General features: G+C 41.7%; 1 long non-coding RNA gene across 1 annotated transcript in view; it reads right to left on the reverse strand.

The window, feature by feature from the left end:
* Positions 1 to 24,638, reverse strand: part of LOC133387249 (uncharacterized) — a 111,742-nt gene that overhangs the window by 59,284 nt on the left and 27,820 nt on the right. Inside the window, exons 2-3 of the long non-coding RNA XR_009763423.1 lie at positions 6,657 to 6,866; positions 6,439 to 6,530 (exon numbers count right to left, since the gene is read on the reverse strand). This is a non-coding gene — a long non-coding RNA (uncharacterized LOC133387249). The remainder of the gene's footprint in view (positions 1 to 6,438; positions 6,531 to 6,656; positions 6,867 to 24,638) is intronic.

The following is a 24,638-nucleotide window of genomic DNA, read 5'->3' on the forward strand; positions in this document are numbered from 1 at the left end:
AGCCCAGCTCTCCATTCCACTTGTTAGAAGACAAACGGAGACAAGACGTAGGGCCTTTGCAGTGGCAACACCTTACTGTATCTGTGTAATGTCCCCCCTGTTCCAGTGGAGATCAGCCAGGGTCTCTCCTCTATTTTTAAACATCTGCTGAAATTGTTCCTATTTCACATATTCACATTTAACTGCTGCTGTTCTAAGGATGCCCCCCCCCCGATGGCCACTTAAGTTTGTTTTTATGATAGCTGCTGTTTTACAGTTGGTGCTTTTAAGTTTTATTGCTGCGGGGGCGGGGTTGTACATGCTGTTTTGTTTTGCTTTGCTTTTAAGTGTACTTTTGTAATTTGTCTTATTTGCTTCCATTTTTTAAGCTGCTTTGTTATGTGGAAAAGCAGGATGATGATGATGACTGGAATACAGTCGGTGCCTTTGTGCTCAAAGAAGGCCTTTTGATCTGTCGGATGCTTCCACTAACAGAAGAAGAGAGGAGGCAGTTTTTGATGATTCCCCCTTCCTTCTGCAGCCACCAGGCCTCCCCTCAAAATTGGCTCCAGGGAGTTGGGGAATCCTTCAGAACATGGTGGAAGAAGAGGGCTCCAGGGGGAAGGCAAAATTTGCAAGATTAATCTCTCATCCTTTTCTCTTAGCAGAGGTATCCTCTGGATGCTTTCACATCTATATGTAATGTTTCTTTAGATTTAAAATTGAGATGGATTCAACAAAAATAATATTTCAGCTATATTGGACTCCACATCATCTTTATAGGAAGGAACTGGCTAGTTCAGATAGATCACGGATGAGAAACAGCAGGTTTGGGGGTACATATGACCTCCAAGCCTCTACATCTGGCTCTCAGGACTCGCTCCAGGCCACACTCACATCCACGCACACCCCAATCTTCCCAGCTTTGCACCCTCCTTGTGTGTTTTTGCCTGGCTGGAATACGTCCTTGAACTGTGATAACTGTGATGTATAAATCCCTATACAGTTTGGGACCAGGATATCTAAAGATTGACTTATCTCTCATATACGCAGTCTTACCCCTTATATACCCAGCCAGTCACTGTGCTCTCATCAGGAGGTTCGCTCCACACAACATAGGAAGCCACCCTTTTTTGTTGTGGAACCAACCTTTGGAATTCCCTCCCTTTAAATATTAGAAAGGCCTTGTCTCTGCTGTCTTTTCAGTGCATGCTGAAGGCCTTCCTCTTTCAATGAGCCTTTTAAGTAGAAACCTTAACCCACTCTGCGTCTCCGCTGGAACTGCTTTGTAAGACTTTTTAAAGGTTTTTTTATGAGGTTTTTATAGATGGTTTTAATGTTTTATCGCCTGTTTGCCACCTTGGGCTCCTTTTGGGAGGAAGGGCAGGATATACATTTAATAAAAGGTAAATAAATAATAAATAATGCATTTTGCTTCCCTGGATGGAGGACAGAGAGGGGTGTGTGGGTATGTGTGGAGACTATTGTACAAAGGCAAAATGTACATTCACTTCTCCAGCCAATTTTGCCTCTGGCCCTGCCCTGCAGAGAGTTGCCCAGAAGGCAACATGGCCCTCAGGCTGATAAAAGTTTCCCCACCGCTGAGGTAAATGCTGGCGTTGTAATTCTGACAATGCTTCTTTGGGGCATATGAAGTGAGAGTGTGCTATGGACCTAGTGACTTCTTTTGGGTCAGAAATGGTTGTTTGTATTAACATTTGGAAAGTTTTGGAAAAATCCTTGATATTTCTGGATGTTTATGCACTTTTAAATTATATTCCTGTGATGTGGTGGACTAACAAATGGACAATGAAAGTCAATCCCATATGGTTGTAAAGAGACTTATACTGTAAGGTTCAAAGGATAAATACCTTCCATGCATTACTCAGTGGTCTTACCGCCCTTTCTGCATTTGAACATACATCTTGTAAGTAGCAGTCTTGTTTGTATATCTGTTTTTGGGCATGTGGACTGCTTATATTAACATATATGTTTAAATTAGTATAGATGGAATTTTCTTATTGTTAATGTGAGCTGACATCTTTTCTTTCTGTTATATTTGCACTCTCTCTGTCTCCATACATATATGGTATTCACCGGATCAAAAGTCCTTCTGTGAGAGCAAAGGCACCAGTTGCATTCCTAACAACAACAGCAATGACAACAAGAACATAAATAAGTAAGTGAATAAGTAAATAAATAAATACAGGAAGAACATGACGTCATGAGACATCTATACCAGGGATCCAATTCCTCCTGAGGAGCATCTTGGGCTATTAAATCAGCAATCCTCTATCTAGTTACCTGGAAATAAGTCCTACTGAACTCAGTTAGGCATCCTTCTGAGTAGACATGTACAAGATTGCACTACAAATATCTAGCACATTTGTGTCATGCTCTTCTGCCAAAAAATGCAGAGCAGTCCTATTTTATCCACAATTCTCTGAAGGAGGTTCAGAGATAGTGAGTAGCCAAGGACATGTGATGGAGTGATGGTTTAGAGTTGGCCTAGAGCTCAGGTCAGATGCCAGATTTGGAGGAGGGTTTCCTTCTTTTCTGGCCTCATTTCAAAGTCTGAGTGAAATGGACAATTGTCAAAATAAGACAAAAGAACCTGGACCTTTCCTAGAGCTGTTGCTCACCATTGCAGCTGTGGGACAGATGTTCCTTTGACCTGATTCAAGTGATGTGTTATAGAGTCACACACCATTCTATTATAGAATCACAAACAATTCTGCCTGGTCTTGACAAGGCTGGGAAATTCCCAGAGTTTTACTGCTGCATTTTGCCTTACGGTTTCAGTCTCATTCCAGCCTTGTAGTGCCTCCTCCAATAACAGAGGAGGAAGATGAGACATCAGAAGGCAAAGCAAACTCCCTATGGAACACACAGTTAATCTTGTCTCCTGACTCAAGTGTATTCCCATCTTTCCTGCAAGCTTGCATCATGCTTGCAATATATTTGTTCTTAATAATGCATCAACGTTACATGGCCCTTGCAGGAGAGCAAATATGAAAACAATGTGTAAAGTGACCCTCAAAGACTCCTATGTCAGTAATTTTTCCGTATGTGGGTTTAGTGCTTGTATTGACAGCACTGCAGACCAATGCCTCTTTCCCTTCCAAAATAACAACAACAGGGTGGGCAATGGCAGCTCCAGGACTGCCTTCTCTCTGTGCTTGAAAACAATCCAGCTGGAGAGAACAGCTATCAGGAATGAAAGATGAATCCATTTCCAGCAGTGCATCAATTGCACTGTCTCTGCTCTGCTGAGGAATTCTCCTAAGCACATTTATAGTAAGGAATATCTTCAGAGAAGTAAATGCAACATCATTCTGTTTGTTAGGAGGCGATTTATTGCACCAGGAATCCACCAAGATCGTATGATATGGGAGCTGTAAGTTGTGAGCCAGAAAGTCCCTGGTTCAAATTACACCTCGGCTTTGAATTTACAAGTTGGCCTTCAGCAACACACTGTTTCCTAGCCTCACTCCCAGTGGCCCTTACAGTACTGACCTATCTTTCCAGCTGGCTCCAGGTGGCTTTTTTTTGGGGGGGGGGTCTTGGGCAAGATGCCCTCAGTGCATTCTTCTATATGTAGCTCACCGCTGCCACAGCTGCCCATCAGTTTCCCTCTCGAGTCCACATTCTGCCCAGAGAGACAATTCAAGAAAAATAGAAGAAGCTGCACTCTCTCTTCACTCTTGTAAGTGCTTGTATGCTCAGAGGGGGCAGGTGAACAGGCAGTGCCAGCAAGGGCCTCCCCCTTCAAAGGAAGAGCTGTAGCTCAGTGGTAGAGCGACTGCTTTGCATGCAGAAGGTCCCAGGTTCAATCCCCAGCATCGCCAGGTATGGTTGGAAATTTCCTGCTGTCTGAAACTCTGGGAGCTGCTCCCAGTCAGTAGTGACAGTACTAAATTAGGTGGACCAATGGTCAGATCTGGTATAAGGCAGTTTCCTATGTCCCTATGTATGCAGAAGGAGCAAACCTGATCAGGAGGATCCAGGGGTTGGCAGTTGTAAGGATGTATGAAATACTGAGGATTTTTAATCTTTGATTCATCTCAATGAACCAATGTTTGGAAGCCTGCAATAGCAAAGAATCCTGGGAAACAGCCTCTCTATGAACTCTGAGTAGATACATAGTTTAGAAGCCTGAGGGTATAGATATCCTAACTCTCAAGGAAATTTGGGGAATGTTGCCCTAGTAAGAAGCAGGAGCTCCTGACAAACATGGAAATATTCTGCATAGTGTATATGATAATCTTGACCTTTACCTGAAACATCAGGAATTTCCAGTTGGGAGACTGCAGTCATTATTTGGGAATTTATCTGGGAATAGTTTCTTAAAAAGCAGATTCCTTCACCGGTAATCCTAAATCCTTCCATTGTTTTTACCTGTCATGTCTGCATTGTTGGAAGTGGGGCAAGAACAACTCCTGTTTGGGTTCATTTGTATTCCAGAAGGAAGAGTTAGGGTCCTCTGGCTGGCTAGGCTTGCCTACCTTTACCTGTGCTCTTCTCTACCTAACTTTCTTCCATGGTAAACTGATGTGCTCAGAGAAGCTGACCTGCTCCTTCTTCCTTTGTCTTCTTCGACTGTCCGAGGAGAGAGGAGACGTCTTTGTCTTTCCTCTCCCTCCTGAGCCATGAGGGCAATACCCAAGTCTGGGCATTGCACCTCCAACTTAGTTAGTCAGAACTAGGTATGCCTTTCATATCTACTATGTATTTCTATAAATAAAGTAGCTTTTCTTATTTTATTAAGTCTTAAGTCTCAGTGATTTAAATGCAGAGTAAAATCCTGCTACTTAGGTAAATACACATACTGGCACACACGCAGCTCAGACCACTGAGTATCTCTGCATATTTCCGTAACACACATCTCTCTGGTCACGTTTATATGGGGTTTAATTTAGTTAGAAAAAGTATAAAACACAGGGAGTTTGAAGGGTCATCAGTTCCTCTCCTGGAGGGCTCCAATGGCTGCCTTACTTCACAATGCACCTCAGCTACATCGGGACAAACGCAGAACTTCGGGGCTAAGGATTTGTGTGAGATCTTTCAAATCTAGCACAAAGTTACACGAGGGCAGAGCTTTGGCTCATTGGGTAAGACATGAAAGTCTCCCTCTCAGCCTTAGACTCACAGCAACCCTTCAGGAAAGATATACCCAACTCTTGGTCTCCTTTTTTTTTTTGTGGGGATGAACTGAACTCGGAAGTGTGCATAGGGTTTAGCTTCTTTACTTTTAGTCTGTCTAGCGCTGTAGAACAAACAAATGAATATTAGTTAGAATGCTGCTCGCAACTGTAATTGTAAAACTCTGCAATATTTTTCCTCGTTTCCACTCTTAATATAACCAATCTTTATTTTACTTTCTGTGTACATTATTGGGTTAAGGGCAGAGTTATACACACTTTAAGGTGACGTGTGGGTTAACTCCAGCAAAAGGTCTCTACCCTCTCAACAGGAGCACTTGAATTTCTAGTGAGCTACGCTCATGAGGAGGTGCAAAGGTCCATTCATAACACAGAGGTCTTCCTCCAGGGGTGTAGACCTTAGGTAGTGCCCAACAATGATGACCATGCCCTTACTTTGAAGAATGTTATAAGAACGCAGAGTGGGTAGACTAGACTATTTACAAATGAGAGACACCACTTCTAAATGTTCACTTATGAAAAACAAAGCAAGAAACAATTTCCCTGCAAACAGAAAAATAATGCAGTAGAGAGAAAGGTTCTAGCTAGGCTCCTTGTGCCTGTTATGTTGGATTTCTGTTCATTAACAGGCAAAAAACCTTGCGGTTTAAGAATGTTCCTATAGCCTACAAATATTTCTTTCAAACTTTAAAATGCAAGAAAATTGGGCATCTATAGAGAATGCACCAGGGGAGCAGGAGACCTGACCTCCTCTCTGAGATATTGTACTGCCCTACACATTTGTAAAAATGCAAAGACAATTTGGGTTGGTCTTTCACAGTCCAATCCACTTCCTGTGTAGCTTGGAAGAATTTGGTAATGTGTAGCTTGGAAGAATTTGGTAACATGATGGTCAGAGTATGGGGCAAGGTCAGTAATAGGATTACAGGTACTCTGTGAGCATGGCTGATTTTTAATTAATCTCAACAAATTATGAGACCACTGACAGAAAAAAGTCCAACTGGGTCTGGATTTTTTTCTCTTGTTTTACATTTTGAACTCTGGATTCTCTCTGAGTGTTTTGTGCATCGCCATGAAAACTTAGAGGATTGTTAAGCAAGTGTTTCTGAGTTCAGAACTATAAATTTTGTAAGGTTTTGGTTTGAAATGAACTTATGGGAAGCAGCATGGGGGTATTTTCCATTTACCATTGAGGAATGTGGAAAATCCATGCTGGCTATAGTATATATAGCTATACTCTCGTGGCTGCATAATTTGAAGGGGTTATTTTTTAACACTGCAAAATGAGATCCTATACCTTTAGTCTAAAGTGGTGCAGTCCAAATCACACTTTCTGCTGCTGCACATGTAGACCGGGTCTGAGATAGGGTAGCCACTTTTGAAGGATCACTGAGAAAAAAAAGAGGAAAAAATATTACACAGATTTGCATAATATTTGCACATGCTAATTTATAAGTACAGATGCAAATATAGAAATAATTACTGTAATGTAAATAAGAAAACAATACATCTCACCTGAGTGAGGAAGACTGTGCAAACAGGTGACCTGTGTGCCTGCTCAGTCTGCTGTGGAAACGTCAAAGTGCCTACTTCTCCTTCTTAGGATTCTTTATCTTTATACTGGATTTGAATTAAACCACTCTTCAAATAGAGGACTTTTTCAAATGGAGGACTGTCTTCTGTGAAGTAGGACACATGGCTTGGCAACCCTAGTCCGGGCTCCTTCTGGGAAGAAAGGCAGGATATAAATTTAATAACTAACTAACTAACTAACTAACTAAATACATAAATAGACACTAGTGCATGTAAGATGCATTAGCAGACAGTGGGGGGGTAGTACTGCTTACCTGACCTCCCAGCAGGTGAATCATTACTGCTTGCTGGGAGGGGGCAGGGCAAGGTGGCAGGGGGTGCAGTTCAAACTCACCAGTGGAGCCAATCTGGTGTTCCTGCTGGTGTGTTTGCACAATGATGCTCTCCCTATCACCTCTTCTCCTCCTGGAATGCAGCAGTGAGTCACTTGCCAGGAGGTCCCACCATGCCATCTGCTACTAGTGAAATGTCTCCAGGAAAAGCCCAAGGTATAGCTAGCTATGAACATGGCACAGGTTGGTTTGCTGGCTTAACCTGCTATTGAGTTTTAGAAGGCAGGTTATACCAAATAAATGTTTACTCAGAAGTAAGTCCCATTGAGTTGAATGAGACTTGTTCATAGGTAAGTGTCAGACTGCATCCTTGTTCTTAGGTAAGTGTCAGATAAAGGCGTTATCTGGCCTTTGGAACCATTTCATTTTCCCTTCCTCCTCCACTGCTGCTGTTTCACTACAGTATTCTTTTAAGAGCTGTCGTTATTCTTACTGTATTGTAGTTTGATATTGGGTGAGTTGGTTTTCACTTGTTTCTAAATTGTTCTTTTAAATTAGCATGATGTGGTAGAAAATAGAAATAGCTTTGAGATGGCAGGCGATGCTAAATAAACACACTATATATTTGATGCACCAGTGCACATGACCTTGTTACAGTAGGACAATCCTTCACCTGAACTCCTTTGACCTTGATTTTTGATGCACAACAACTACAAAGATCAAGAGGGCAAGCCTTCTTAGTCCTCTGATATACAAATGGTGCAGACTATCAATAGACTGTCAAGTCAATTATACAACCTGCCCTTTTCTCTCTCTCTGCACTTTTCCCTTAGATCTCGAGTGTATGACAAGTTTGATTTTTCCCCCCAAAGTGATGTTCCCCCCCCCTTTACAGAGAGAGGGGAAAAACAAACTCTTCATCTTTCTGTTGTGCTCAAGAGTTTTGATTGGGCCTTATCATTTCGCTGTGGGGATTTCTTCTCTTGACAGTCTTCTCAGCCCATCCAATCTGCAGGTTGATTCAAATATTTTAGCTTCTTGAAAAAAGAAGGAGCTAACTGGTGTTTTTTAAAAAAAAAAACAGAAAAGATTGCTGAATCCACCATTAGGAAAAGGGGATAGACAGAAACCATTCATTTCCAGTGGTTATACAAACAGTTTTCAACAGCATCAGTCTAAATTAGGCATGAATAAATCTGTCGATTCCAGTTTCTCATTTTCCCATTCTTTTTGATACACAGCAACTACAAAGAAAGCTCAAGAGGGCAAGAGAGAAACTCTGTTTGTCATTAGGGGATGGCTATTTCCACCTGCCTTGCTCCACCCTCCAGCCCTGGGAGCCTTCAAAAGGGAGCTTCTTCCAGAAGGCTTTCTAGTTCTTTTGGTTGAGGCATAAGAGTCAGGGTAATAGAAGAGACTTTTATATCAGTTTAGGGGTTAGCTTTCAATATTTTTGCTTTAGCTTTATTGTTGAGTGTGATGTTCCTGCTTATATTGTAAATATGGTAAGTGCTGGTTATATAGAAGACATATGGTAAGTGGAGTGAAAGAGGAGGGGGGAGTACATGAGCCATAGAATGCTGGATGATTGGCTGAGCGTTTGAATGGCTGGGAGTATAAATGGCTGGGAGTATAAATGGAAGAATGACAGTTGAATCGGGGTGGTGTTTGAGAGGTATGTGGAGGTGAATTGTGAGGTGCAGGTTGGAGAGAGGTGGATGTTGGAGGTTTGATGTGTTGTTGAGAGCGAGTCGGAGTTCTGAGGCAATTAGTAAGAAGTAAAGTACATAACAGAACATAGATGAAACCATACGCTTGTGAAACATTCTAAAAGTAATCTTGTTATTTCTAATTCTTAATAAATATATTTCTTGGTTAAACATAAGCCTGATTCCTTCAGCTGGTAAACACATACCAGGGGGGATAGCAAGTAACCAAGGCTGAACAGTTGTATCGAACGGTGGCAGTGGCGGATCGGAGGAAAGTGTATCCAGTCCCACAGAGAAACCCAGGGCTGTATGCTTCAGTGCAAGAGGCTGCAGGGGGGTTTGGAAATTACCTATACCCATAGACACAAGGTATCGAGATAGCCAGGCAGAGACTAGGTACTAAAGGTTATAAGAGATACAGAGTGTGGGGTAGTAAGGCCTAGCAGGGGGATTTGTTGAAATCTGTGCTAGAGCTGTAAAGGGTAAGAAGAAAACGTGACGTTCCTGTCTGCTGGTAGCCACAAGTGAGAGCTTCACTGGTGGTGCTGGGGAAGGACATCACATTGAGCTTTATGCTCATTTACATTTTGAGGTATATTAACTTTTTTTAGTGCTGTAAGGATTATACTTTTTATTATGTATTGTGCTACAGTATTGTACTGTTTGTTGTTTGTGTGAACTGCTTTGAGCACATACGTATTCGTGGAAAATGTGGTATATAAATAAATTGAATAAATAAATAATAGTCCTCCACATTTCCACATCATTCTGTGATATATGTATCCTCATGAAAATTCATCTGCTTTTTGGTGCAAATATATCCTAATATACACGTTTTTGCAACACTATTCCCCCTACTGCAAAACATTTTTGTATGTTATTTTCATTAATACTGTATATACATTTTTATGCACACTTTCCCCTAATATATGCAGTTTTGTACATATTACTTGGCTGGAGCACTGCACTGCAGAATTCAGAGAAGTGCGAATTTTGAAGGATGGCTGTATTTTGGTTCACATATTGTTTTGGAAAATATGGATTAGATATGCCTTTAAATGTGAACTGAATCAAATTTCTTCCCCATTCCTATTCTAAACAAGAGGTAGATTTAATAGGTATCAATACTAGCATTCCAGTATTGCTGATTATCATTCTGGTACCTCTTATCTTCAAGACCCTGTTCTTTAGTCAAAGTCAGTAAGAAAGGTCTTTAAATAATCTCATTCCTGGCAGCACTACAGACATTTTACATATTCATTCTGCATGCATTAAGACCCAGAGAACTTTGATGCCGGGGGCAGCATTTCAGCTTTCTTAATATTCAAGTGTACATCCCAGATGGAACTTTCTGAAATGCTCAGGATTGTTACACTTGCTGGCCCACATCTCACCAGTTGTCTGGAGGGGCATGTATGTTCTTCATTGTGAATTGCTAGAGATTTCTCTGGACAAGCTCTGGACAGCCCGGGGACTTGTTTACTTGATCAGTCCAACGCCTTGTGATAGCAATCCATTCATTCACCTCAATCTCTTATTCAAGGTGGATCATGTTGTTAGTGGCTCCAGATTAGTTCTTGCTAAGAATGGGAAAGCTTCACGTACTGGAACATTAGTATCAGGAAGTACGGCAATGCAAAAAGGAACAGAATCTGACAGCTTTCAAAATGGTTGGTACAGTTTTATTGAACATGCTTCAAAGTTGGATAATAACTGCAACCCACAATCAACTCATAGAAGCATATGGAGAACTGAATCAAGTGCACTATATTATGGATATACTCTGGAATGGATACTAATTTTTATATGCTGATAACCCTCCATGGCTATGCACACTTGATTTTCTTCTTGTTGTGGTTCTGTTTTGAATTTAAATGTTTATATGACAAAAACAGTTTAAAAAATTAAAAAAGGAAACAACTATCTAGACTACAATACTTTCCCTTCCCTTTCTCACTATTCCCATCTTCCATCATCATCTTCATCATCCCATTAATTCACAGGCCACTTTTCCAAGATATGTTCCAAATGGCTCACAAGAACAGTAACAAATTATCAAGATATAGGGACCATAAAAACAGTCATAAAGATATCAACAGTTTTTAAATCCATATGAGCAAGCTAACAAAAACATTCACTTTTTTTTAAAAAAAATTCCTAATCATATGAAAAACCATTCTTGGCATCTTCAGTTGCAGGACTTTGTAAGTAGTGTCAGCCCTGTTCTCCCAAGCCTGATAGAAAGGAGTCAGTCAGAGGAGTGTGATATTTTATATGAAAGTGAATTTTATAAATTTTTAAATAGAGAGACAGAGAGACAGAAGTAGGGACTAGATCTTTCAGACTCACAGCTAGATGTTCTCTAGGTACCTTCAGCAGACAGGCTTTCAATCCCTTCATTCAACTCAGTCTCTGGTTCAGGCAGGATCCTAATAGTGGCTGCTGGATTAGATTTTGCTAAGAACAATGTGTTTCTGAATACCAGTTGCTGGAAACCTCAGGAGGGGAGAGTGCTCTTGCACTCAGGTTCTGTTTGCTGTGGGCTTCCCATAGGCATCTGGTTGTCCACTGTGAGAATAGGATGCTGAACTAGATGGCCACTGGTTTGATCCAGCAGGCTCTTCTTATGTTCTACCAGCAGTAGCCTTTGCACCTGGAGTTGATCAGTTCCCTGGCCTGCCAGGCTAGGTGGAAATGAACCAGATAGACTGGAAAACCCTTCCCTCATTACATTATTTATTTATTATTTGATTTATATCCCGCCCTTCCTCCCAGCAGGAGCCCAGGGCGGCATTTAATATTTTTTTCAGACTTCTAAACCTTTAATAAAGCCAAAACAAAGGGAGACTAAGAACCCCTTCTGTGGCAGTGATACAAGAGAACTGTGGAATACACGTCATCAAAATATTAAGAGTATCAACATTTGAACAACAAGGAGTTTAGGACAAGGATTATAAAGAAGCTTTCCCCAACCTGGTGCTTGAATTACAGTTCTCATCATGGGGAGTTTTAGTTCATAACACACGGAGGGCACCAGGTTGGCCAAGGCTGGGTTAAAATATTCTTAGTCCAGAACTGGGGAATTAGTGCCCCACCAGATCTCTTCATCCCTGGCCACTGACCATGCTGGCTGTTGGGAGTTCCACTTCCTTCTGATTTTTGCTAGAGAGAGCAAATATGAGGTGCTGTTCTGTGCCAATGCATGATGGTTCCAACATCAGCACAGGTTTTCTTTTGCTTCCCAGTGTGTTTTCCTCATTTGTATACTTTCTCTTCTCCTTGAAAATTTCACCCCAAGGTTTATACCATACCAAATATATATATATATGCTGGGACCAGAAGCGCAGAGTTAAGCCCTGACAGCCAGATGTTTTGTGGGTTTTTTTCCTTTCTGAAAATCAGCCTAAATTTCCATTAAAATCTTTTCATTTAACATGTTGTGCTAAGGGCTTTCCATGTTCACTCAAACTCCAAAACGCCAGGAAATTACAACTGTACACACATTATTATGTATCCTATCCTGTGGTTACTTCCAGCTTTCCCACTATTTATAAACCTGCCTGTCAGAAATCCTACCCGTGAGCCTCAGAAATATTGCCCCCATGCCTCACAAACTATTTTTCCTGATCTCCTGTGATTTCTCTCTCAATCTCCTTTCACATCTAATTTTTAATCTCTTCAGTTTTTAATCTCCTGAACACTGGTAGGGTTGCCAGGTCCCTGGATTTCACCTAGTTTTGAGGTTTTCTCCTGGTCTTCAGGTGAGTTACCTCAATCTCCAGACTCTTTGCTTTCATTTTTTTTTTAAATCAAGTTTCTGTGTGGTCCGGTTCAACAGATATACATCAAAATGTCAAAAAAAACCCTGCAACTTCTGTTAAATGAACTTGTAGCTGGCTGATCTAAACCCACTCTTTCAGGTTTGTAGCCAATAAGTGAAGTCAGGGTTGTGATTGACAAGGGATTTGTTGACCTCCAGACAATAGCTAGAACCCACTTCAAGTCCAAAAAACTTGTTTTTTCCTGGTTATCTGAAAATCTCATAAACTGAGTAAGTTTATAGCTTTCAGCGGTAGTAAAAGTCTTTCTGTCTTGTGTACAGGACATCTAGATGCCATTACAATGTCTTATGAATTTCTAATTACAAGGAGTCAAGCAAGTTTAAATTTTCCTGGGAGTTGAAGAGAATGGTGTTTTGAAAAGCTTCCCAATATAAAGCTTTAATCATACACTCACTTTTCTGGGAGTAAAGCTGCATTGCTAATCCCACATACCAGAGAAAACCCCACTGAATTCAATAGGACTTACTTTTGAGTAGACATGGTTAGGATTGTGCTGTAAATTAATGGGACGTTTGAGCAAAGGATTGTGTTTGTGTTGTAAATCTTTCTCTTCTCCTACAATCCTATTTTTTAAAGCATTAGCCAGGGCTTACTTAGGTGTCACTGCTTTTATTATGTAGGAAACTAATATTGTTTTTTTTTTAAATATTCTGCAATGACCACCTAGTTTTGACAATAAACTATTATATGGGATGTATATATTTTACATCTCCATTGTGTGTGTGTGTGTGTGTGTGTGTGTAATTTATTTAATTTATTATTTAATTTATATCCTGCCCTTCCTCCCAGCAAGAGTCCATATATGGGTTCCATATATATGGAGTTTTCCAATATCCCTGTGAGATAGGCTTGTTGATTGGAAACCAAGGCAGCTCACAAGAAGAAAGAAATCCCTTTAAAATCCAATAACCATAAAAAGAAGTATTAAACAGTTGCAAAACAGCTTAAAGTGAATGAAGTCTGACTTTTAGATTGAGTGAGTGAAGTTCCTTATCACTGAATTGCAGTCCTGTGCATGCTTCCCTGTTTGAGTAGGCCACATTGAATACATTGGGACTTGCTTCTGAATAAACATGCATAGGATTGTACTATAAATATCTTTACAGGTTGTATAAATAATAAACATCTTTGACATTCATGCTTATACAAATATTTCTTCATACAATGTCTTGATATGTATCTGATTTCACATTATGGTTGTACATTATTATTTTCTCTATATTTTAAGTGTGCCCTTCTTCCTTGGGGTATTTCTATGGTTTCCCTCTGTTGTTTTCACCCTGAAGGGCAGATTAGGCCAAGAGATGGTGAGTAGCCCATGGTCACCCAGTAAACTTTGCAGCTTCTTTCCATTTTAAAATTTAATTAAAACAATTTATATGCAAGCAAAGTTTGTGAAGTAATGCAGATCCACACAATACATTTAAAACACATCCAACTTGCATTTAAAGTTCTTGACTTTCCCCAAAGAATCCTGGGAAATGTAGTTTCCCACACACAGTTATTGCTCCCACCACCCTTAACAAGCTACAGTTCCCATGATTCTGTGGTGGAATTCACATACTTCAAATGTATGTTGAATGTGCTTTAAATGCAATTTTAAAAGATAATTTTTGAACAGGGGAAGGGCTGTAGCTCACTGGTAGGGCACATGCTTTGCATGCAAAGGTCCAAAGTTCAATCTCTGGAAAATACTATTGCCTGGAATCCTGGAGAGCCAATGCTAGTCCATGACATCAGTACAGCTAGATAGTACCAAATGGCCTGTGTCTGTATAAGGCAGATTCCTTTGTGCCTAAAAGAGGAAAGAGACCCAAGGGCCACAGTGACTCCAAAATTTATTTATGTATTTTATTTACAACATTTATATACCAATTTATTGTAAAATACCTCAAAGAGGTTTACAGAAGGAATTAAAATAATGAAATTATTGGCAAAAAACAGTTAGAGACAGGTATTTAAAAACATTCAAATTAATAAAACCAGTACTGCGTTAAAAACAGATAAAAAACATAATAGGTTCTGTCATGAATCCCTGCCGTCAAGGCTCAAGGATCATGCATCAGACCCAATTCCCACCCTTAGGGCAATTGATCTGGAACCAAAATATACCAATTCACCCTTGCCAAGGCTGTGTGTCCAACGCCAACCCTGCAAGGTAGAATAGTAGGTTGCCACCACCCCTTTTACTGGTACCACTCAGAGTCAGGGGATCTCTGAGCCCAGACACTAGGTAAACCAAGGTCCAAAAAGACAAGAGCCAAACTTACACTCCTTGTCAGGAAACCTCTGGTAAAACCCACAAAATAGAATTAAGCTTTTAACTTCTTTTTCCCTCTTGATAGTTGCATGACTGAGAATGGTCAAGGTGCTGAATTCAGAACCACCCTTTCTCTCAATGAACACACCAGGTTAAATAGAAGTAGCTTTATTAAAATAGATAAGTGCACATCAATATATGTAGCAGCAGGTAATCCTTTAAGACCATACACCCAAACCGGGGTTTAGGTACATACAAGAGAGTTCATACACACAACAGGAAAATAACAACCTTTTCTAACCTAATACTTACACATGAGGTAGATGGTTGAAGTGGCCTCTCTCCTAAGAGAGAATGATGTTAACCACAAAGCAATGGAACCAGGCATAGGTTACCTCCCATAGGCAACCCTGGGACCATAAACCAGAAAAGAATGGAACTCTGGAACCAAGGCAGCAGAGAACAAAGGCTATGGGTCTCCCGCCCTATACTTAAGGGAAAAAAATTCTAACGGTCCAAAATTCAGGAACCAATCAGAAAATGTCTGATGTAACCCCTTCTAGATGTTTCTCACTCTTTCGCACCTTCCAGGCCCCCCTCCCAACCGGTGTTTCAAACTTCACAGGCCAAGAACGACCTTGAGTACCAGGCACTTATTAATCAGCACAGATAGCCAGGTGTTTTGTGTTTAGGCTTTGTCTTAACCATCTTCAGCTGGAAACCAAAACCTAAAGGTTATTCTAACAGAGGCCTGTCTTTTTTAACATTTAGACTCCCAGAGTTCTTTACTTGAACCAAGATGTTTCCTTTATGGTTTTTAATAACTCATGAACATATACAGGTTCATGACAGGTTCTACATGTTTTTAGCAGGTGCCAAAAAGAGTACAGTGAAGGTGTCTGCAACCACTGTAGATTTCAGAGCAGAGGTATTATGTGGTGATAGGGTCTCACTCAGAAATCACGCCACAGCATTCTGCACTAACTGCAGCCACAAGTCAGGTTGTGCTGCATGGGCATTTCTATGACCTTGGCTGACCAGCTGCCAGGTTTTTTCTTTAGTTTTGGTTAGGAATCCTGACTGGTTGTAGGATGCTGAGTTTTCTGCCTTACTGATAGGAATCTTGTTGTGGTTGGTATGGTATTGCATTTAGGAAATCACCACTGTCTTTTGTTTTTGTTTTTCTCTGTGTTTCATTTACCTTTAACCTCACTCCCTTACATCCATAGAAGCTACAACAGTGGTTCCATGCGCTCAGCTAGACCGGTTTAAACCCACTGATGATGCACCTTGTTGGTTGCATGAGTTTGTTTCTTGCCCAATAGTGGTAAAAGAGAATTCACATACTGGGAAGTGTGGCTTCAGTTGCTGTTGTTTCCAAGCGACTGCCCGTGAAGGTAGACCAAACCATGTGTGATTTCTCTCTGACAAATATTACTCACTGGAATTGGGTTGGCTGTCAAAGTGAGTTTATAGCAGTAGGGGACATTTAATCTAGCCTGTTTGCTAGATTAAAGGGTAGACAGAAAAGAGTATAGAATGTTCTTACTCTTACTCATTTCTCAAACCACTTTCTGAATTGAAGGGTCAAGTCTGTAAAGAAGTTTGGAGCAGCCATGTTAAAAGGCAGGCAGGGCATTTTAGGCAGGGAGCTGCCAACCCTGCTTGGATATGGATATCTTTGCAGAGAATCCCTAGTCAAGCCTCACCAACATCACAATCCAAACCATATCTACTCAGAAGTAAGTACTATTGAGTTCTATGGAGCTTAGTCCCTTAGAAAATGTTTAGAATTGCAGCCTTCAGGGGCATCCATCTTTACTCCTGAGTCGACTCCTCCCATCTAACGTCACCATAACACTAGGCTCCTTTCTTCCTACAATGGCCTTCTGGTGACTGGCCTGGCCTGAGGGCACTTAAACCCTTCTTGGCAGAAGCAAGTAGGCTAGATTAAATGTTCCCTATCCAGGATCTGTAAGCAGGTGAGAAGGAATGATCCCATCACTTCAGCTGGACCTGGGAACACCATCTTTTAGCTACGATTTTGTCTTAATTTCCAGTCAGAGGATTTTTGTTTGTTTGAATTGTAAGCTCCAAGCAACTGTGGTGCTTAATGTATCATGTTTAATGATATCACCAGGGCCTGCCCCTGTGACATCACTAGGGCCCACCCCTGAAATCTCAGTGTTTGGTATGCTTCTGACCTGGCATCCCTAGTAAACTTGTCAAGGTTTTGGCCCGGTCTGTGTGTATTTTCATATCTGTCTCATCTCCTCCCTCCACCCCATCCTGTTCAGTCCCTCACACAGCCACACTCTTCACTATCATTTCTGACCATCCCTCTCTGCCTAATTATACAGTACAATAACTACGCAATTACTATAAGTAGGGTTATATGACAGACGGAAAGGAGATAACAAGAATGTGAGAGGAAAGAGGAATACCTTATAAACAAATAGATTTTATATTCCATACTTCATACAGTAGGGCCCCGCTTTGCGGCAGTCCGCTTTGCAGCATTCCACCGATACAGCGGTTGTCAATTGCAGAAAGGCCCCGCTCCTACAGTGCTTGTTCCACTTTTATGGTGTTTTTTGGGCATCGGGCACCATTTTAGACAATGTTAGTCAATGTGTTCCGCTTTACGGCAGATTTCGCTTTACGGTGGTGGTCCAGAATGGAACCTGCCGTATGCGTGGGGCCCTACTGTACTTCATTTCATGCTTCATACTTTAAGCTATGACTCTATTTCTCTTGCATCTTCAAAACAGCTGAATATACGGAAAGCAAAGGGGAAAGAAGCAAACCAAGAAGGCATCAGATATAGTTTGCTACCTTGAAACACTGCCTTGCTCCAGGCTTGAATCTATGTGGGTCTAATAAGCTTTTGCCCCCTTAAACGGCAGATGAAATTGTGCTTGAAAACAACTGACAACTATTTGACATGTTTTGTCTTATCAAAAGAACTCTGAAGGTAGGTCTTGCTGTCATGCACAATTCCTGCCTAGTAACAGCATAAGGAGCCTGCAGGAAGCTGCATCTTGCTAGAATGCCCTCAGAAATTGCTAGCACATGTGGTTTATTTGTCAGGGAAAACATGTATAGCCCCCCTTCTTTATCCCTCAACTCTTTCTCTTTTTCTCTTTGGACGTTGGATGTCAGCCACATGGCAAGGTTATTCTGTTAGACAAGCTGGCAAATGCCAATGACAGGATTATAATTAAGTGCCAGGACATGCAGCCAACACAATTACAGTGCTGTTATTATGCTGTATGATGTACTAAAGAAGCTCATAAAAGTGCCGTAAAGAATATAAATCAAGGGGTATGTATACAGTAAAGGGAAGGAAAAAACTCTCCCGTTTAGAGCTGACATCTAAGAAAGAAGATATAACTTTCACAAAAGAAGATATAACTTTCAAGAAAGATATGCTTTTCTTTCTTTCTTTCTTTCTTTCTTTCTTTCTTTCTTTCTTTCTTTCTTTCTTTCTTTCTTTGCATTGACAGTCCTTCCAGTTTCTGGGCACATAAGTTACATTTCATACATTGCATTGCAAAATTCAAGGAATGTGAGCTTCATAGTTTGTATTTCGTCAGCTTCTTTTTCACGCATCCCTTTTGCATGCTAGTTCAGCTCCAAAGCAGAAACAGAGGAAGCTGCCTTGTACCAAGTTTGGCCATTGTTCATTTAACTCATTATTGTCTACACTGATAGGCAGCTGCTGTCCAGAATGTCCGACAGAGATCTTTCCCAGTCTTACCTGAAGATTTCAAGGACTGACCCAAAGACCTTTTGCATGGAAAGCATGCTACAGCCCTTCCCTGATGCTGAGTACCTTCTGATTCTTTTGTTAACTTTCATTTTTCAGAATATTGTAATTCCAATCATGGAAGTAGGAAGCCATAGGGTAAGAGAGGAAAGAGCAGGAGACAAACCCGTTCCTTCATTCTCCAATATTCCTGACCAGCAAAATTGGGGAAAGAGGCATTTCACTGAATATTCTCTAGCAGTGGTGGGTATTCCAACAGTTCAGGGGCAGAATTTCAAAGACAATTCTCAGAGAGTTACTTAGAGAATTCTTACAATTCCACGTCAGAGAGTGGTATTGTGCTCATGTCCTGCTAAGGATCTTCCCATTGGCATGCAGCAGCCAGGTTACTGACTGGGGTTGTAGAAAATAATGAACAAGAAATAATGCTTATTTGGCTCTTGTAGAATTTGCTTGGCTTAAGGAAAATAAAGACAATACCAGTGTCTTAGTGAACATTCCATAGGCACACACTTTGCCGTTTACATAAGCTGGCCTGGCTATCTTGCTGTCTGTGTAAACTAACCTGGCTTGCAAAACCGGTTTCACAAGTATTCTCAATGGCGCTGAGTGAGGAGACAACGCCTGCCTAAGGAATGTGACAAAGGGCCAACCAGACCTTATATGGAAAAAGATCTGGAATAAGGAGGTAGGCTGGACAAAGGGTTAATGTATGCATGATGTATATGGGGCCGACGGTATAAAAAACTGGCTGCGTCCAGGGAGGGGCAGACTCGGCTTTGTTCGTTTCTCCACTTGCAAGTGCTTCAATAAAACTCTGGCTTTACTTTTAAGACCGTTTCGTCGTTCCTTGAGTAATATTGAAACCTTGTACTTGGGAGCGGATCCTCGCCTAACAATAAAACAAATATTGTGGGCGTTTGTTACAACTGGCGACCACGAAGGGACAGGCAATTGAGCGCCCCACGGCGTTCCGGGGCGACGTGGCCGAGCGGAAAGAGTGCTCCGGGCCCCGTTGAGGCCTGTTCCGCATGGTTGACAGGTGCACCGGGGCGCCGGGGTAAGCGCCAAGCCTCTCCATAGAAATTGAAACGAGTAAAGCCAGACTTCGGAAGGGGTAAGTCGCCCGGAACAGGGCCGAAGAAATTTGTGGATGTAAGAGTGTGTATGAGGTGTGCATGAGATGGGACGAATCCTAACGGTTATCCCAAAGCGAGAGCGGACTGGCCAGTAGTGCGTTTTCCGCGTCCTCGCGAGAGGCCGGGCCACGACAGCAGGGAAGCGCAAGTTGTCTGTCCTTTCTGTTTTCGTCCGTAAGTCCTTGTCTGTGTTCTGAGAAAGAAGGAGGGGAACCAGGGACCAAAAAAGGGTCACTTGACAAGGGAAACGGGGACCGGGAGGGTCACCTGATAAATAGTTACAGACAGACAGGGTGAGTTTTTGTCACCTGAAGGACGAGCGTTTCGTATTAGACACCAAAAATACCCCAAGCATGGGACAAGGTGCGTCGAAAGCCGTTGCCAAAGGGACAGTCCAGAAGACGAAGCGGAGGGGTGGGCAGCCTTTAAAGGGAAAACCGGGTAAAAAACCGCTTGAATGTGTATTGAGTGATTTCTTGAGCTTCAAAATTGGGGTTATTTCGGCGGGGGGTCCGGTACCAGCACCGGAGAAATTAGAACAGTTTTGTCTTATTGATTGGGTGGAGTTGGGAATTTCATGGCCACCGGGTGGGACTTGGGACAGGAAGAAAATCAGTCGCCTAATATCCACTCTGTATGATGCCTTACCAGAGACAGCCGACTCTTGGCACTATGCAGAGGGGTGGAGGGCAGTAAGCCGTAATCCGCCAACAGAATGTGCGCTGGAAATGGTCATGACTCAGTCCAAAGGGGAAAAACCTGTCCTGCCGGACAGCGATGATTTTAATGATCTGGCCATTAGGAGGAGGGTCGTGGCACCACCGGCACCACCTGAGGTTGCAGGTGAGGGCCCAGCTCTAGTTCTACTCCAGCTCCCTTCCTTCCCTTCTCCTCCCCTGGTGTTTCCCTTATATGGTATTGTTTACAGTTTTCTATCATTTTGGAGATGGGTTGTCTGGCTTCGATAATTTTTTCTTTAAAAAAAACACTGTTCAAATATCTCTGAATAGCTCTGGAAGGCCCCTATTCGCTATGCTTCACTTTGGGGGGGGATGCCTCAGAGGGCCCCCACACTGGTCTGAATACGCCATACTCACTTTGGGATTCGGGATTCAGATGAAGTGCTTGTACAGTGTTCGCCAAAACAATGACAAAATTTGCACCGGGTGGGCATCTCTGGAGAGAGCATTCCATAGATGGGGAGCTACTATAAAAAAGGCTCATTCTTTCATTGCCACCCTCCAAATCTACCTCAGAGCTGGCCTCCAAACATTGGCCTCACATGATGATCTCAGGGTCTGGCCAGGTTCATATGGTGATAGGCAGTGCTGTAGGTTTAAGAGTCCAGCACTTTGAATTGGGCCCAGAAACAAAGTAGCAGCCGGTTCAGTCAGGCCAGAACCAACATTATATGTTCATGCCTTCTTATTCCGTTTAACAATCTAGCAGCCTCATTCTGAATTCAGCTGTAATTTCTGAAATGCCTTCAAATGCACCCCCGCATATGATACATTACAATAGTCTAACCTGGAGATTATCAGAGCATGGACCACTAAAGCCAAGGTATCCCTTTCCAGATAGGGTCACAACTGGGCTACTAGCCAAAGATGGAAGAAAGCGCTCTATGCCACTGAGGCCACTTGTGTCTCCAATAATAATGTTGGATCCAAGAGTACCCCTCAGGCTGTGCACCTGCTCCTTTAAGGAGAGAGTAACCCCATCCAGAACAGGATGCATTCCATTCGTCTGGACACAGGAACTGCACACTAACAGTGTCTCTGTCTTATCTGGATTGAGAAACAGCAGTTTCTTTCCTCTTGATTAAGCATGTTGGAAGAATTGTCAGCATAACATTCAGATCATGCTTGGGCTGATAGTACTGTCTCATGGTTATTTGTGATGCTGCTTTGTTTTTGAAAGCAAAGTGGAAAACAAAGTGCAGGCATGAAAGTGGGAGAAGATCAATGACTTTGATTCAAACATGTTATTCAGCCTAGAAAATTTTCATCTACTAGAAGAGGGGAAAAAACACATCCCAAGATGACTTGCACTAGGTTGGTGTATGCAGCAATCACATCAGCTGACCTTGTTCCCAACCTGTCAGTCTCTCCTGAAAAAACATTAACCATGAAAGACAGGAGACCTTGTAAAGAATTATGCTATCTGAGGGACAGTTTCTACCTTGGAAATGTTCAAGGAGCTTTTCCCCCTTTCGTATCTCCTGCCACCAGCCGAGTCACAAAACATCCTTGCATTCTCTTAATTTCTGATGTCAGGATTCATCAGAAATCATGGCAAGATAAGCATTGCCAGCAGGTATGGGCATCAGCCCATTTGTCGGCCCCAAAACACTCAAGGTACCAAGTGTCCAGTAAGAGATTTTTTAAAAATTAGAAAAAAAGGGGAAATTGTAGGTCTAACATTTATGCTTCTTCCCCACCTACACTCTCACTTTCCCACAAAGGTTATGTTAAGGATGTGCAAGGATTTAATTCAGTATGCATTTTTAAGCAAACCAGTCTGATTTGCACTTCCTGGTCTAATACCGGGTCTAATACAGATCAGAATGCATTATTATTATTGTTGTTGTTGTTGTTGTTAGTATTTCTTGATTCAAAATATGTACCAAAATGCATGTTTTGCACTAAAAGACATATAAAAATGCATTCTTTGTGAATAAAAATGTCTTTAAACATGTGGTATTTTTTTTTTAAAAAAAATACAGAACAATGTGGAAAGAGGATGAAATGGATTTATGGATGCAAAAATGGAACACTGACATGGACCAAAAATAGACTGATCCACATCCATCCCTAGGTTGTAGCCACCTGAACTGTTTCACACATTACAAGATGGAAAATCTGGGCTTGCCATTGGTCAGCTATTTGTTTCCAGGCTTAATCCACAGTACAGGTGTTAATCGTCCATGGCTTTAATAGCTTATGTGCAGAATACCTTAAGAAACCTTCTCCCATATGATGCTTCATGAGTGTCCAGATCTGTACCAGAGGCTGTGTGTCCTGTAATCATTAGAGGGAGGCAAGAGAAATGCAGTCTTTTCTGTAGTAGCACCTAGATTGTGGAATACTTTCCCTGGGGAGCTCCACCAAGGTCCTTCTTCACTTCCTTTCAGACAGTTAATTAAGATCTACTTGTTTCCACAGGATTTTAACATCTGAACTTCTGTGTTTTTAGTTGTCTTGATTTCTCATTTTTGTTATGATGTTTTAACATGATGTTTTTGCTCATTTTAATTTTGTATATATTTTAGGCTTGGCTGCTTTAAATAACATTGCTAATAATGTGGGGCACACCTGCTGGCTTTGCCACTGGTTTTAGTACGCTCCACTGGCCCCGCTTCTCTAGTATTAGCATGTTCCACTGGCTGTATCCCTGGTGTCAGCAGGCCCAGGAAGTTGCATCCTCGTCCATGTAGTTCTAAGGACTGGGCCTAGCTATATTTCAACAGAAGTGGACAGGGTGGGGTAGTGGTGCTTACCTGACTTCCCGGCAGCAGAGATGCTGCTGCTTATGAAAAGGGAAAGTGAGAGGGGCAAGGAGGTGGGGAGGGTAGTGCTATGCAAATGCACTGGCAGGAGTGCCATACTGACCTTCCTGCTGCCTTGCCTGTCCCACTCTCCCTTTCAGTAAGCAGCAGCAACTCTGCTGCTGGAAGGTCAGGTAAGCACCACAGTCTGCTACAGTTCATTTTTCCTTTTTGGGTGGGGGGGAAGGGGAGGAAGTTTGTCTGTTTTCTCCATGTGATAAATATTAGGGGTATGTAACAACCACAAGATTCACCTTGTATCTGCAGCATTTGGAAGCAGCCCAATCTGTTTCAGATCCTCTTTGAAGATCTATGACACTCTCTGAAGTGTCATTCCAATTTGATTCATTATTAAGGTCCAAATCTGATCTGTTAAATCCAAATCTTTGTTTTGCCCCAATTGACTATAACTGAAATGGAAATGGACTGCCTTCAAGTCTAAAAATGCCTATAACTTTTTTTTTTCCTTTTCACGTATGGATGACATTTGCAGAAAGGATTAAGCCTGCCAAATTTCAAGAAGATCCATCCAAGAGTTTTCATGCAGGGAACCTTTGAAAAAAAATTAAGTAAATGTGTCTAACTTTTTAAAAGTTTTCTGCCACAACTGAATGCAATTTTCAGGCATGGTCACCCCTTCTGAGAGGATGAAGCTTGCCAAATTTCAGAAAGATAAGCTGTATCAGTTCTCCTGCATGAGGAGGCTTCACCATTTGGGGGAAAATAGAAATTGTTGCCCTTCCTCTAGTCTTTTTTTTGGGGGGGGAGGGGGAGATCAGTCAGTTTGAAAACAGGGTCAAAAGAGGTGTTCCTGGTTAAGAAAGTTGCTAAAGTTTAGACAAATGGGTCCAGGGGCTATTGTGCTAGGTGACTTGACAATCATTATAGAAAACTAAAAAGCCAATTATTTTCTTGCTCCCCCCCTTCCTGGAAGTACCCACTATGATGAAAAAAGAGAGAGCTAATGATTTTTAATAGTTTGTTAGGAAAAAAAGAGTGATTGGGACATAAACAGGCCATCCCAATAGTCTAACTCTGCCACTTATGCCCTGCTCTCATAGCCAAAACTTGGACCCACGTGTTTACTTCAGCATTCCTAAGCCAAATCATTAGAATGCTCTGGGAAAATAATCCATTGTGATTAAAACCATCAAAATAAACTCCCTCCCCTCTCTTGCATACCCTTCTCTTATATACACCCTCTGGGTGTTGCAGCTTGGTTTCATTTCTCAGAAAAGAAAAAGGGGAGAGGGACAACGCTCACCCCTAATAAATGTGTATACTCATTCAGTAGCACCTTCTTAACACAGATTGAAAAATGTCTAGTCATGTGGACTACAAAGATCAGAGTTCATGCATGATTCTT

This window comes from Rhineura floridana, chromosome 6, assembly GCF_030035675.1.
Source record: "Rhineura floridana isolate rRhiFlo1 chromosome 6, rRhiFlo1.hap2, whole genome shotgun sequence".
Lineage (NCBI taxonomy): Eukaryota > Metazoa > Chordata > Lepidosauria > Squamata > Rhineuridae > Rhineura > Rhineura floridana.